Source organism: Microtus ochrogaster, unplaced genomic scaffold, assembly GCF_000317375.1.
Source record: "Microtus ochrogaster isolate Prairie Vole_2 unplaced genomic scaffold, MicOch1.0 UNK117, whole genome shotgun sequence".
In the NCBI taxonomy this organism is placed as follows: Eukaryota; Metazoa; Chordata; class Mammalia; order Rodentia; family Cricetidae; genus Microtus; species Microtus ochrogaster.
Window position 1 is genome coordinate 558,539 of NW_004949215.1, and position 15,695 is coordinate 574,233.

A 15,695-nucleotide genomic window follows, 5' to 3' on the forward strand; every position below is an offset into this window, starting at 1 on the left:
AGAAACCCTAAGACAGGGAACATTTGAAGTTGAACTGAATGCAGTTTTTCATTCTGATATAACTCTAAGCCTATGAGGCCAGGGAGTGGAATTGGGGGCTTAAATGAAAATGTCACCATACACTCATAGGTAGTGGCACTATTAGGAGGTGTGACTGTGGTCTTGTTGGAATACATTGGCCTTCATGGAGAAAGTGCCACTAGGGAAGGGCTTTGAGATTTTAAATGCTCTAACCAAGCTCAGTGTCTCTTTTCCTGCTGCCTGCATAACCAGTTGTAGAACTCTCAGCTACTTCTCCAGCACCATGTCTGCCTGTGTGCTGCCTTGTTTCCTATGATGATAATGGACTAGACATCTAAACTGTAAATTATTCTCAATTTAATATTTTCCTTTATAAGAGTTGCCATGGTCATGGTGTCTCTTCATAGCAATAAAACAGATATGAACAGGACTTAGGTAGAGGGAAAATATATCTTAAATTGTAAACCGCCTTGGCGGGTCACTCAGTCTAGAGTTGTAACCCACCTGGCTGGTTAGTAATTCCAGGGTCCTGGAGAGGCACTATCTGGAAGATATGGGCGGGAAGAGAGGAAGGAGAACAAGCAGGGGTTCTTGTCAAAGCCTCCGTTTATTAGAGTATGGTTACAGCTTATATAGGATGAGGAATTGGGGGGGGGGCAGGAGCCTGGGCTCTTGCTGCATGGTCTACATCAGTCACGTAGGCCAGGAGGTTATGATAGGTCAGGTCACGATTCCTCGGCCAGGAAGTCACGAGTTGACACACCTAGTTCTCTAGATAATTGGAGTGTGGGGCAGGTTCCGCTAACAGATAGCTCTCTATTAACAGATAATTGGGTGTGGGGTAGGCTCTGTCAATAGAACAATTGTTAGGGTGTGGAACTCTTTGCAAACTCCTCAGGGTGATGGTTCCTGTAATGATTTTGGGAGGAAAATGGCTCCTGACATATCCCCCTTCCTTTTATAAAGGCAGGCAGCTATCAAGTGGAGGGCACCAGGTCAGAGTCCAACCATGGTGTCAGTTCTAAAGGAGAAGGGACTGGGACAAGGAGAGACCTCCTCCAATGGTGAAGCAATTTACCTCTCCTGGGAACAGAGGGGTACCTTATGAGTCTTAGGTCGAGTGGGGACCAGGTCCTTTTCCCCCTTACCCGTCCTCGGGTTCCCAGGACCCTGTCTTGGGTTGGGGGAGGTCCTGCCACAAGTTGCCCGCCCTTGGAGCTCCTCAAATTAAAGGTATCTAGCAAGACCTAAAGTAAGCAGGTCTTTGACCACAAGGTTCCCTGTCTTAGGCCATGTGGAGAGCGATTCTCATCCTGACACCATGCCATGTTGAGCCGGCCTCTATAGCCTCTGTATGGTGTGATATTCAGGTGAGGACTCCACACTATCACATATGTTTAACAGCACAGAAATACTGGGGAATATTTTCCTACTGCATCAATAGGCCAGACACTTGTGCTCATCATTGTGGGACCCACTGAATGTGCTTAAGACATCAGTACTCACATCAATATTACCTGGATGACTGCCTTTGCCTTTATTTCCTTTTGTTCCTTATCCTTTAGGAGTTCAGGACACTGTGGCTTAAATGTTCACATTGCCCTTGTGGGATTTTTCCTTGTCTAGTTTGGCATGTCCATGATATTTGGGCAGTCATGTTGGTGACACTTTATGTGTTTGGCTTCTGATGCTGTTAAGAGACACAATCTCACAGCAAACTTCCTGATCCTCTGGTTCTTGCAATTGTTTTGTCCCCTTTTCCACACTTTTACCTGAGCCTTAGCTGCGGGTGTGTTTTGTAAATGTATCCACTGGGGTTGGGGTCCACAACTCTACATTCTAAGTAGTTGTGATTTTCTGTATTGTATCCATCTGTTGCAAAGAGACCTTTCTTTGATGATGGGTGAAGACTATACTTGTCTGTGGATATAAGAACAAATATTTATAGATTGAGAGTACCATAAATAATTGGTTGTCCCAGTGTCAAATGGTTAGCCCTGAAAGCACACATAACACATATAAAAAGAACATTATATAGACTGAATAGGTTGTATTTAGATTAAAACTATACACACACACTATTATTGAAAAAAGGTCATAAATCTGAATCAGAAAAGAGAGGGTTTATGGGAGTATTTGGAGAGAGGAAATGAAAGGGGGAAATGTTGTAATTATAATCTCAAAAGAAGTTCATGTTGATTCATTCCTCCCATCAGCATCTCTGTTTCAAGTTGGACATTTGTGTTTCAGGAGGGAGTATAAATTGGGAAATGAAGATTAAGACCAAAGTCCTAAACCTATGAGTCAAAAAGCCTTCCTGAGGATGAAACTCTGCCAATACTACAAAGAAATTCTGCCAATACACTGGACCAGACAGATGTTTTATGGGGCATCCTGATGCCTTGTGACTGGGAAAGACCACACCCACCCAGCTGAAGGTTTGTGTGCTGGCTGCAGGTGTGTGGGGAGCACTGTGGTTCCATAGCACAGAAATAAGTGCCTGAGTCTGTGCTCTGAGAGGAGGAAATGGACAAAGAGCTGCGGCGTTCCTGAGTGACTGTTGTGGACTTCCGTCTTCCACTCTTCTTTGTTCCAGAAGGATTGTAAAACAGAGTGATGAGATGTCCCCCAGGACTTTGGTAAAACCACTGCACACTGTTAAAAACTGTGGAAAAGTTGCACTGCAGCTCTGCACTCTCTCCCTCCAGCAGAACCAAGGACACAGGACTCTGCTTCACTTGTTGCCCTTTCACCCCTGATTAGAAACAGAGAAAGAAACACAGGTGGAGGTCACTAAACATCCACAGAACCCTGAACACACTCCATGTCCTTTGCGAAGGTGGGAGCTCTTCAGGACCTCTGAGCTGCTTACCCACCCCTCCATGTGCTGAGGGGTGCTGAAACCCTCTCTGTTTCCTGAATGTGGACAGCCAGACTCACAGCAAACCTGGGTGCACAGCAGTCCCAGCAGAGAGCACAGCAGCCTCTTCATCATGCTTGTCTGACTGCTGGAGACAGAAGCAGATAACCAACCCCTGGGCTGTGGTGTCAGGATGGTTGTTGAAGTGTTCCTCCTCCTGGAACCCATCAGCCCCACCCAGGAAACCTGCCAGACCATAAACAGTGCTATGTTTCCTTCCAACCTTCTGAGCCTGAAGCTCCTCCCAAACCAAACCTGGCTGAGAGTCTGGATGGAGCACAGTAGGAGGCTTTTGAGATGACTCTGGAATTATAAGCACTGTGAGTGACCTTTGAGGAAAAAGAGGATCTTTTCTTCTTAATGAGAAAATGTCTCAACTGGTATAAGAAGTAACTGGAGAACATTAAAAAAGGAACAACTAAATATTCATACCAGGAAATAGATGTACTTTCTGAGTAAAGAATCTTTAGATTCTGTAGAATCTTTAGAATATTTAGAGGAAGGTGGAGTTCAACGAGTTGAAGGCTAATCTGGTCTACAAAGTGTGTTTCAAGAGAGCCAGAGCTGTTGCAGAGAGAAACCCTTCCTCAAAACACCCCATCCCCAGTCTGAAAAGAGTCTTTATCAGGTAAAGTGGAGGGCATTCCAAACATGCAAAGTAAAAAGCATCTGTTTTAAAAAGCAAAGTAAAAAATTACTGTTTTTAGTAATTTCTTTTTCTTGGAAAGGACAGATACAGAAATTAAGGGAAGGGAGAAGCAGAGAATTCAAATCCAGGCTAAGTCTTAAATTAAACCAAAAGGTGTGTTTTTTAACTTCTTTTTCTTAAGGTGACACTGAAACATTTTGGGTACTCTGAGGCTATTATTAATGCATTCAAATAAATATAATGTTTATTTTAGTAGACATTCCCATTATAACAAAGGTTTGGGATAAGTTCGTTTGATTGTTAAATGACTGTGTAGGAAGGAAGTGGACTGGGAAAGCTAATGCAGGAGTGCTGCATGCAGAGTGACAGGGGCAGCAGAGCCTGGGAAAGCTAATGCAGGAGTGCTGCATGCAGAGTGACAGGGGCAGCAGAGCTGCTGTGCTGTTGCACATGGAGATGCAGGGTGACAGGGGCAGCAGAGCTGCTGTGCTGTTGCACATGAAGATGCAGGGGACAATGCACTCCAGTTCATAACAACGAGGAATGCGTTTTACAGTTTTTACCATAAGGATGACTGTTTGAAGAATGAGACTTGTAATGAAAAGTAAACACATGTCTCCTCAAAAATAACTCACAGCCCCAACTTTATACCATCTCAGCCCATCACTGTCTCAAATGGTCTTAAAGCAATTAATGTCCTCCAGTTTGAAGAGAATCCTGAGGACAATTGAGGAAGAATTTGACTCCGGTAAAAATGCTGTCCTTCTGGAATAAAATCTTTCCTTTGCAAGATGAGAAACAAATCCATGGCAGCTCAGATCTATCCCATAGGAATGCGGCACTTGCCAAGATTCCACTGTCTCTGTACTGTTGCCTTCACAGAAACCACCAACTCTCTGAGAGTGTCTGAGGCTGTGACCCTGGTCTCTTACTCTGCAAATCTCAGGTGGTTTATGTCCAGCTCTGCACTCTTGACTCAGGACAGAGGAGCACCCAGCTTTCTCAGTCTCATCTCCAGAGGATCCTCAGGCGGAAGGAGTTTCCATCCTTCTGCCCTTAGTCTGAAAGCTCTCCATGCCTGAGACAGGCTGGCTTCCTGGTGTGAGCTTCAGGAGGCACTGGAGTCTCAGTTGAGAGTGTTGCATATGCAGGTGAGGACCCTGAGGGACAAGAGATGAGTAGCTGCCCCTCAGCTCCAGAGAAGCTGCTGCAGATGCACAGATGCAGACATTAGGCTGGGCCACCAACTGGGCTTTGCATCCTTCTATAGAATCATTGCTGTGCGGGTAGCTCAGCTGAAAGGAGGTCTCTGGTCAGAGTAAAAGAGCACAGAGTTCTTTCTGGAGATGAGACGCTAAAGCAGAGTGACAGTGAGCAGCAAGGCTTCTCTGAGCCTCAGGATGCACAGCAAGGTCACTGAGGAGAACAAGAAGCAGCTCTCTCTTCCTTGAGATTCCTGGGAAGTGAATACAGCCTGGGGAGTGGGAGAGGTAGACAGAGGGATTTAGAAACCTTCTTCACAGCAACCCTGATTGAACTGTCAGGTATTGTCAGTCTTGGCAATAGGCCTGTGTCTGAGATTCCTCCTGTCATTACCTAATATATGTTCAGTCAAAACCAGTGTTTAAATGGATGGAGAAATTAGGTTTTGTTGTCTTTGATCTAATCTGCATAAATGTCCTTTTCCCTTTAGAGAGCATTGCCCCCTAGGGGCCAAACAGAAATACAATTTCACAGCCTGAGTGTGTTGCTTTCTCGTACATTGTCTTTCTGCCTTTCCGGGATTGACCTTTAAAGGTTGGCGATCATACACAAAGCAAGACCTGTGCTTTCTAAGGCATGAAATTTGTGACCTTTACAAAAAGAAGAGTAAAAAGTTGTAAACGGAAAATGGACACAAACTGTTTTAGTTTGAGATAATTACAGCACCTTTACATGTTTTAAAGGAAACTGTTGGAAACCACAGTATTCAGAAAAAGATCACATGCTATTTTACTGCTAAAATCTGAGTGACATAATCAAATGGCACCATGAGTGCACAGTTTGATGGCTGCACAGAATAAAGACCACATTTCCTTTTTCTCTCCACAGCAAACATGGCAAATGTGTTATTGTAAGACGAGCCAGCTAGGGAGTACTGAGTCAAAATCAATTGTAAAAATCTCTCAAGAAAATAACATGCTTAGATGGCCTGCTACAGTTAATCATTTTAATAAACTCAAAGTCAAAGTCATTTCATGTCAGACTGATTAGAGATGTAATTACTTACGCAGAATCGTGCTATCTTTCTTATGAAATGTAACCTAATCCCAGGAGTAGCACCTGTCATATTCTAGGTCCTTCCAACAGGAGACCATGCCCTGCATGCCCACCAGGGGCAGGCATTCTGATAATCTCTTTCTAATTCCACTACTGAATTTAGTATCCTCATTCTTTAGAGGTAGTTTGAATGTTACATTATGGCAAAAATATATCCAGTCTGTGCCCTATGAAAAGATGACATCCTAAGCCTTAACATATAGCATTCAATGCGACAATCTTGTTCTAAAGTAAGAACACAAAGCACAGAGTCCTCTTTAGACAGGTCAGACTATACAGTGTGGCAGCAGTGAGAGCAGAAAAGAACTTGGAAGCAGTTAGAGAGGAGAGATACAGATTCCAACACTGTAAACTGGCTGGAAATAGTCCATGCCTCTGACTTAAGTCACTAACAGCCACAGTGTAAAATAGCTGTAGCTAAAGACTGTGCAATCTTGGTGGCCACACCTAAGTGTACAACAAATAGATTGTGAATCACATGAATTAACCCCACCCAATAATTCACCTTAGTCAGATCCAAAATATGTTTATTTTCACTTTATCTTCAACTGACAAATAAAAATTAAATTTGAGAGAAATGTAGATAGGAAAATACTTCAAAATATCTTACTTTTTGAGAACAATGCAACACTTTAGACCACATGATCACATTACTAGGTTCTTCTCAGGCCTTGGACCTGTTTGAGTCAAGAGTCTGAAACATATGCTCTATTAATCTCACCTTAAATTTTCTTCGACAATAGGAAATATTCTGGATTGGTTATCACCTTAATCCATAAAACATTATCTTTCACTTACTTTTTACATAGTTTCTTTACTGAGTCTTTGTGAATTTCACATTATACATCCTAATTCTGCTCATCTCCCAGTCTCCCCATATCCTCCCGTTACTCCTGCAGCACCCGTCCCTAAAGAAAATTCTCAAAAATCAAACCAAACTAAACCAAACAAAACAAGCAAACAATAAAAAAACCCAACAAAACAAAAACTCTTTCTACTCCTTCATCTTTTCCACCTCTCCAACACCTCCTCATCTGTCCTGTGGCATTGGGAGCCATGGTGTGTCACCCTTTGTCCAGTTGGCTTTACTTGCATCTTTCATTTTAATGTCCAGCTCAAGGCCTCTTGTTTCTGGTATGTTATATCACTGGACCCTCACCAAAACTCATTTTGGATATCCCACAGCTGCCAGGAGTCATGGAGATCCTGTGGGTGTCTCTCCCAAGGAACAGTTCCTTCATGAACTCCAGCAAATCCTAGATGGGGTGGACAGTAGTAGGTCAACTAGAGGCCTGGTTGTGGGCTTGGGTGGTAGCTGAAATGGTCAGTCTGGGCCACTGGGGCTGCCCACCTAAGGCAAGGGGTGGAGCCAGCTCCTCTCCCTTACCCATGCCATGAAGGTCAGATATCGCTCACCTGTGGTACAGAGTGGGGGACATCTCTCCTGAATGCAGTCAGAGGGAGTATAGCTCTCCCATGAGGGTTGGGACCAGCTCTTTTGCTGCAGTGTCCTTTGAGGAACAAGACCAGATTTCCCAGAGCCAGTGAAGAGCAGGGCTGGCTCAGCATGGCCCACTGATTTCATCAACATGGTTCCTATGTGACACATGCCACAGATGTCAACATAGTCCCCAGCTGCAGCAGGACCGTGAACTAAGCCTTGTGTTCTTGGCAGCAACTGGGGTCTGGACAACATCCTGTTTCTGGGTGAAAGCACAGAACACTCAAATCGGGATGTTCATGACTTTTGTGATGGCATGATCTTCAGACACCTACAGATCCACAGGTTGTAGCCAACCTTGGGCTTCCGTGGGACCTTTGGTGGCAACATGGTTCTTGCACTTCAACATAGATCTCGCTACCATAGGACAGTAAACCCAGACTTGGTCCTTGGCAGCAGCGTGGTCTAGATGTTACCATTGCCCCAGGTGGCAGTGCAGGGCACTCAGATCAGCAAGGCCCAAGTGACAGCATAACCCTCCAACAATAACAGGCATTCCTTTGCCTTCTCTATTTTCTAAAGGATGGCCTCTTATAGTTATTTATTTAAAAGATTATTTCTTCACTATACCTTTACCAAAATAAAGAGAGAAAAAAATTGCCTTCACAGTGGCTACTTATACTAATTTTCAGCCTGATAAAAGATATCAGTGGAAGATTCTCTCACAAGGAATGTTAAATAGCACCCCATGCCAATATTTTGTAAGTCAACTACTAGAAATGATACATAAATGATTTCCTGAATCTATAGTTTACTATTACATGGATGATATTTTGCTGATTCAAATGTAGATACTTTAGAAAGAATGTTTGAAGAAGTAAAGAATATTTTGACTCATTTGGGATTATAATTTGCTCCTGAAAAGACACAAATAGGAGATTATGTTAATTATTTAGGTTATAAAATAAGTTTACAGATAATTAGACCATAAAAGGTCCAAATTAGGAGAAATCGATTTTGAGACTCTTAATGACTTTCAAAGACTGCTAGGAGGCCGGGCGGTGGTGGCGCACATCTGTAATCCCAGCACTCGGGAGGCAGAGGCAGGGGGACCTCTGTGAGTTCGAGACCAGCCTGGTCTACAAGAGCTAGTTCCAGGACAGGCTCCAAAACCACAGAGAAACCCTGTCTCGAAAAAAAAAAAAAAAAAAGACTGCTAGGAGACATTTCCAATCTACAGCCCACTATTTGGATAAAACTATTGGGATTAACTTAAACAAAACCTTAGATGATGACAAGGAATTAAATAGTCCGAAAGAATTAGCACTGAAGCTGAAAGATTATTGACTTTGATTGAAGAGAAATTATGGGAGGCACATGTGGTTAGTGTAGGTCTGAATCTTAACTGCATTGTGGTCGTATTACCCTCCAAGCATTCCCTTACAAGAGTTTTAATGCAGATGGAAGATATTATCTTAGGATGGATCTTTTTATCATATAAATGGAGTTAAAAATTAAAAACATTGTGGAAAAGTTCTCTGAATTAATTATAAAAGGAAAATTGAGACTTCACCAATTAGCAGGAATAGACCCAGCAAGATTATATTATCTTTTACTAATGATGAAATTAACAAATTATAGAAAGGCAGTGAAACCTGGAAAATAGCTTGTAGTAATTTTTTGGGAGAGATTAACAACAACCACCTCAAAAGTGAGAGAATTCAACTTATAAAGAGAACTAATTGGCTCTTTCCTCACACTGTATGGGACACACCAATAACTGGAGACCCTGCTTTCTATACTGATGCAAATAAGTCAGAAAAGGCAGGTTACAAACCAGAAAATGTATTTAAAGTGGAACAAAGCCATGATGATTATGTCCAAAAGTCAGAATTATATATTATTCTCATAGTACTAAAGGATTTTAAAGAAGTTCTCAACATAGTTACCAATTCACAATATGCAGAAAGAGTTGTTTTGCATATTGAAATCACTGAATTTATACCAGATGATACAGAATAGACTTTATTATTTATTCAGTTGTAAAATATAATCAGGAATAGACTTCATCCCGTGTACATAACGCACATTTTATCCCATATGGTCTGCCAGGTCCTCTAGCACAAGGTAATGCAGAAATCAATCAATTATTGATTAAAAATGTGATGAAGGACTCAGAATTTTATAACAAAACATCATATCAATAGCAAATGTTTTAAAAATGACTTTTCCATCTCTTGGCAGCAAGCCAAAATTCTAAGGATATGTCCTACATATTCTTTATGCAACCAAACATCACTACCTGAAAGAAGTAGCCAAAAGGGAAATCAAAGAAAGTGGCAAATGGATGTATTACATATTGTAGAATTTGGAAAATTAAAATATGTATACCACACCATTGATACATATTCAGGTTTTCAATGAGCAATTGCTTTGAGCTCAGAAAGGGCTGATTTGGTAGTCACACATTTACTAGAAGTTAGGACCATCATGGGTATACCTGCACAAATAAAGACAGACAATACTCAAGCATGTGTCTCTAAGAAAATGAAACAATTTTTGTTTATTATAATATATTACAGGTCATATTACTTATTACAGGTCACCAAACAATCCTATAGGTCAGGATTTATAGAAAACTTAAATCAAATAGTAAAGGATATGTTAATAAAGAGAAAGGGATAAAAATGCCTCCAGAAAGAATTGCATAATACTTTACTAACTTTGAGTTTTCTAAATACTAATGAGAAAGGAACAATGCCTATGGAGAGACATTGGATATTAGAAAAAAACTCTGGAATTTAATAAGCCAATGTACTTTAAAGATGTACTGATCTCAGAATGGAAACCAGGACATGTGTTATGTTGCTTTAGTTTCCACAGGAGAAGAAAAGCTATGGATACCATCAAAATTGATAAAGATTAAAGCTGGCTTTGGAGTTGGAGGGTGGCTCTACTTCTCTCAACCCAAACATGCTTATTAAAGTGAAATTCAAAATCTCTGTCTCATGTCAGAAAAGCCACCTGATATGAGGTAGAAGAAAACAAAAATTTAAGGACTAATTTATTGTTATTAATCACATAATCCTTTGGTTTTATATTGATTTTTGACAGATTTTCTTAAAGTCTAAAAATTATAAGATTAATATAAATATTTAAATTTTTGTATGATATTAATGATCATATAGAATACTAACTAATTCTAGAAAAAGTTTTCATCTACCTTCCTGTATATGATTTTGGGTTTTAGTCTCTGTCATTTTTCTGCAGTGAGCCATCAGCATGCCTAACTTTTGAAGTCTCCATAAGGAGGTTGTGGTCCCACAACAATGACTCCTCCAGGACTATGGTAACACCACTAAGCTGAAAAACATCACCCCATGATTGACTTTGTAATACAAAGTGCTGAGAATAATTTTGAGGTGGCCAGCTGAGATGATCCAGCCTAACAGACTACTCTAGCCACAACTGGAGACAAGCCCTGTACTTTCCCATTATATATAGACTGGTCAAAAAAATTATATAGCTTTCTCCCAAGATTTGACAATTAATCCAAGTTTTTCTTTTAAGGATCTCCTAAAAACACCACCACTCCCAGACATCAGGAAGTAGATTTAAATATATGATGCCCATATTACCAAGTGGTGGGATGAGTGGTTTTTGGTTGTTCAATGGATGATGAATATTTGTCATGTTTAGGAATTTAGTTACAAATTATCTTTGGTAGTGGTCAGAAAAAAGCTAAACAAAGGAAATTGGATTCAAGGTTCTTGTTTTGGAAAGAAAAAGGGGGAGGGGGATATAGATATGATAGGATAAAAGGATAAATTACTGAATCTACTCTCAAAAGAAAAAAGGGAGGAAATAGATATGATAAGATAAAAAGGTAGATTACTGAATCTACTTTTAAAAAGAAACTACTAGTTTTAAATGTTCTACATTGAATTGGACTTTTATATATTGTATACAAATTTTGTATATTGAGATTAATTTTGTTAGAACATACTTTACATACATTTTATTCTTGTTCAAGGTATTACACCTTTATAACTCATTTAACAATGTAATATGAACGAATGAATTCCTAGTCCTTGAAAATTATTATTACCAACTATTTAAGATAAAATAAGAAATGCAAGTTAATAGCCAATCACTTAGCATAATTGAACTTGTGGTCACATTCAGTATGATTTCAGTCAAACTAAGATTTTTTTTAAATAGGCAGGTCATCCTCAAACACCAGAGATCTACAGAATATGGCATTTAAGATGGTTTAATAACATAGGCTTTTTTAAAATAACAATGAGACATGTCTGCTTCTAGTAGCACCAATCTACTTCATAGAAGATACTGGTCATTGAAGAAACTTCACATGGAGTTTACTTTCTTTATGGCAAAGTTAAGTCACTGGGCAAGAAATTGCCCTTGCTTCAAATACTGGCAGTATGCTGAACTAATTGGACAAGCAGAACACAAAAGAAAATGACTGGTCAAACATTATCATGACAAGGAGAGAAAGCCCTTCAGAAAATCCTGCTTCACAGAAAAGTCTATTGGAAATGCAAGGCCTGGAGGCTGAAGATAGATGCCCCATAATTGCATAATCTTTTGGTGACTGTCCAGGCAGCCAGTTCTTTCTGTCATTTCTCACATTTTTTTTGGAAGTCCCTTGCTCATACTTCCTGCTTACTCAGTTAATATTATTTCCTTCTTGGGTCTCTGAAGGAATTGAAGAGTAAATAGTTATGGTGTTCCTTGTTTACCTGACACAGAAAGAAAGTTATGATAGAAAGTAAATTATGTACAAGACTTTGGACTCACCAAGACAGAATAGATATGGAGTATTTTCTCTGAATTTGTCAAATGCAAATGGGCTAGACATTGTTCATATATTTATTGCTTATATATCATATATATTGTGCTTATTGTATATGGTTTTTGTTATATTAGTTATAGCCTTTTTTATTTTAGACAAAAAGGAGAAATGTAGTGGCATTTCATCTGTATTTTAATAAATAAAGCTTGCCTGAAGATCAGAAAAGTAAAACAACCCCACTGACCAAGTAGAAATGACACATATCTTTAATCACAGTAGCCACAAACAATGGCAGGCACTTTTAATCACACTAGTTTGCTGTAGAAACCAGGTGGTAGTGATGTGCACCCTTAATCCTAGCACTGGAGAGGATTATAGAACAGGAGGAGATGGCTCTCAGTCTCATTCTCATTCTGAAGTTCCTGGAGGCAGGATCACCATTTTTGGATTAAGGTCGAGGAGTCTGTGGTTGGCTGCTTTGCTTTTCTGGTCTTCAGGTTGAACCCCAATATCCGCCTCTGAGTTTTTATTAGTTGTGCTTCAACAAAGTCTGTAATATGTGTGTCATGTCAACTAACAGCAGGAAGGAAAATAGACAAGCACACATATGCTCATGTGTGCCCTAACATACCTCATTAGAAAGGGATTCATATCTGAAATATATTTTAAAAACTGCACAAATTAAACAGTGAGACCCTCACCCCTATTCTCAAAGGGACGAGAATTTCCTAGCAGAATGTTTTCAAATTAGAAACATAAAGTAGTTTCACTTCCCCTTCCTACCTGAGAAATTCCAAAGCACAAGAACACTTAGCCAGCCACCTGGTGACAAGGAAAAACAAAGAACAAGCAGAGATAGCAGGATGGGAAGGAGCAAAAGCTCTTGCACCAGTGCCAAAGCGGCTCTGAAAGGCCTTCTTGTAGTATCACCTTTGAAAAAAGGGCTACCTGCAAAGGAACTTTTTGACTTCTCTCTCTACCTTGCTGTTTCGGGGTATTGGAGGAGAAGTTCCTGGCTAGCCTGTACTTGCAATAAAGGAGTTAACTTTGCATTTTGCAGCCTCGGTCTGCTCAGGTTTTTGGTGGTCTCCCTCTGGGGGTTGTGATCTGGGCACAACAAAACATCATAAATCAAATGACCTAATACGGTTTAGAGACTCCTAGGCTGAGTACAGTTCCCAAAGGAGAAATATAGGTACAATAGGCAGTAGTCCCAGGCAGGACATGAAGATAGTCTTTCCTTGGCACAGCATTCTCATACAACCCAGGCAGATAAAGCAACCATGAGGGAAATGTATTCAAGAAGAGAGAAAAAAAAGGCTTAATTCACTTAATGTGGGATTTCTGTCTCTAAAATCATCAGGACACATAACCCTGATTCCAATTGTATAAAAGAAGGAATAATTCAAAGTTTTATCAGTCCTTCAACTCTTTTCCTGGCTAGGTTTATGAAGAACAACTGTGAAATAACTCAATTTACATTAACTGAACATTAACTAAAATGCTCTGCACTGGTTAAATACGTTAGTGATAAGAATTATATCTTACCACATCAAGGGAGTAACTAAAGACCTCCTCTTGGAGTCATCTGACCAAGAGTGAGCCTGGATTTGGATTCTAGACTTCTTTCCTTGTGTCTTCTGTTGGACTGTAGCTTATGATTTCTGGCCAATCTGAATGAATGTTGTCTTGTGAATCTGTCTGTCCCCTACCAAGGCCTTTGTACTCTTTTCTATTATACAACACAGAAGTCATGACATGAGAAAGGAAGGAGAGACACTTTACAGAAAAGTATCACAAGGGGTCAAATTATTTACTCCAAATGACCCCACTAGCAAAGTGATCATTCAGTTATCAAATAATATCCAAAGGCTGCTTCCAGCATGTATGGTGGGTCTTTGTTATAAAAGGTTGTTTTCAGCCTGTTTGCTGCTTTCAGAAAATGATTATCATAATGCACATACAAACAGACATATATTATCCCATGGGTTTAATTTAAGATTATTGCTATGTATTATCTTATGTTGAAAATTTTGATTACAAGGGAAATCCAAGGTAAATAAGGTTGGTTACATTGTTCTCTTAAAGGCAGGTTAAACAAACAAGCTGAGCATACAGCAGGATAGCAGTCTTAAAATGTGTTATTCGCTCCACTGTGAGGTCCGGCGAAAGTTCTAGTCTCTTTGAATGCAAGAAATGTTTTTTATAATAATGTATCACCACAATGCTGGGTTAATGACACTTCTCAGGAGTGTTTGTCATAGGATACAGTTGTGCTAAAAACAGAAATATTTCTGAACAAAAAGATCTCATTGCACTGCCTTCCTGAATGCCACTTGGGAGAGTAATGCCAGAATTCCAGTGCACCCTGTAGGAGGCATGAGAATTGAAGGACTTGGAGCAGACTTCCACCCTACAGCACAGGAGAGGAAAAAGACTGTGCCAGGCTGCTCACGCCCAAGCACCTGTAGACCTCTGGGATATCCTCAGAGTTCTGGAAGTGTGTGCTTCTGGGGCACAGAATATGTGCCAAGTCTGACCACTGCACAGATTGCTTCTTCAGGTGGAAGGAGCTCTGGTCAAGAGTGAGGATAGGGAAGAAACCTCTGCTGGCTGACTCCACAACCAAGGAGTTCCCGTTGTCACTGCGGAAGTCAGAAAGGGAAAATAAGATGCTGCATTGGTACATGCAGTTCTGGTTCGGAGCTGCACCCCAGGGAGGACAAGCGGCCTTCTGTCTGGACCATGGAGGCTCTAGGGATCCTCCTAGAAAAATCCACAGCTTTTTACACTTGTAATCTAAGAGGGCATCCTCGGGGCTGTCATAGTGAAATCAAGGAACAGAACATCTTGGGCACTTTGAGTCAATGTTACTCTCTGAATTTCAATAGGCCACATGCCCTGAGTAGGAGGTAGGGGCTGAAGTTTTGTGGTCTTTTGTTTCCTTGTCTTTGTTTGTTGACACCAACAAGGAGAGAGTTCCCCTAAGTATTTGATACTTAATGTGGTTTTCAAAAAGAAAATCTGGCTATTGTGTTAAGCAAGACAAACACTTTTCAGGAAAATACCACTGGCTAATGGAGTTAGGGTGTGACTGGGGGGGGGGTGTTTAGAAGCATGGAGTGAAGTTTTATTTATCAACAGCGTAAAGCGTGTCTCTCCCTAGTGGCTCCTCTCTCTACCGTAGCAAGCTGTTCTCCTGAATGTGCTAATCCACCCTGGATCTTAAGTTGTACACAACAGAAGAGGGAAACAGGTGTCTGTGGTCTGAGTTGGGCACATGAATGATGCACCCAAGAGTAGGCATTCCCCTTTGTCAGTTCTTTGAAGTGTAGGGAAATAGGGCTCCTTAAGTCCCACAGTACCTGAATGTGATGCCTATCCTAACTCTATTTATGATACTTTTTAATCAACTTTGTGATCTTAAGAAAACACTCTGAACATAGCGGACAATGAGGACTACTGAGAAGTCAAGAACAATGGCAATGGGTTTCTGATCCTACTGCACGCACTGGCTTTGTGGGAGCCT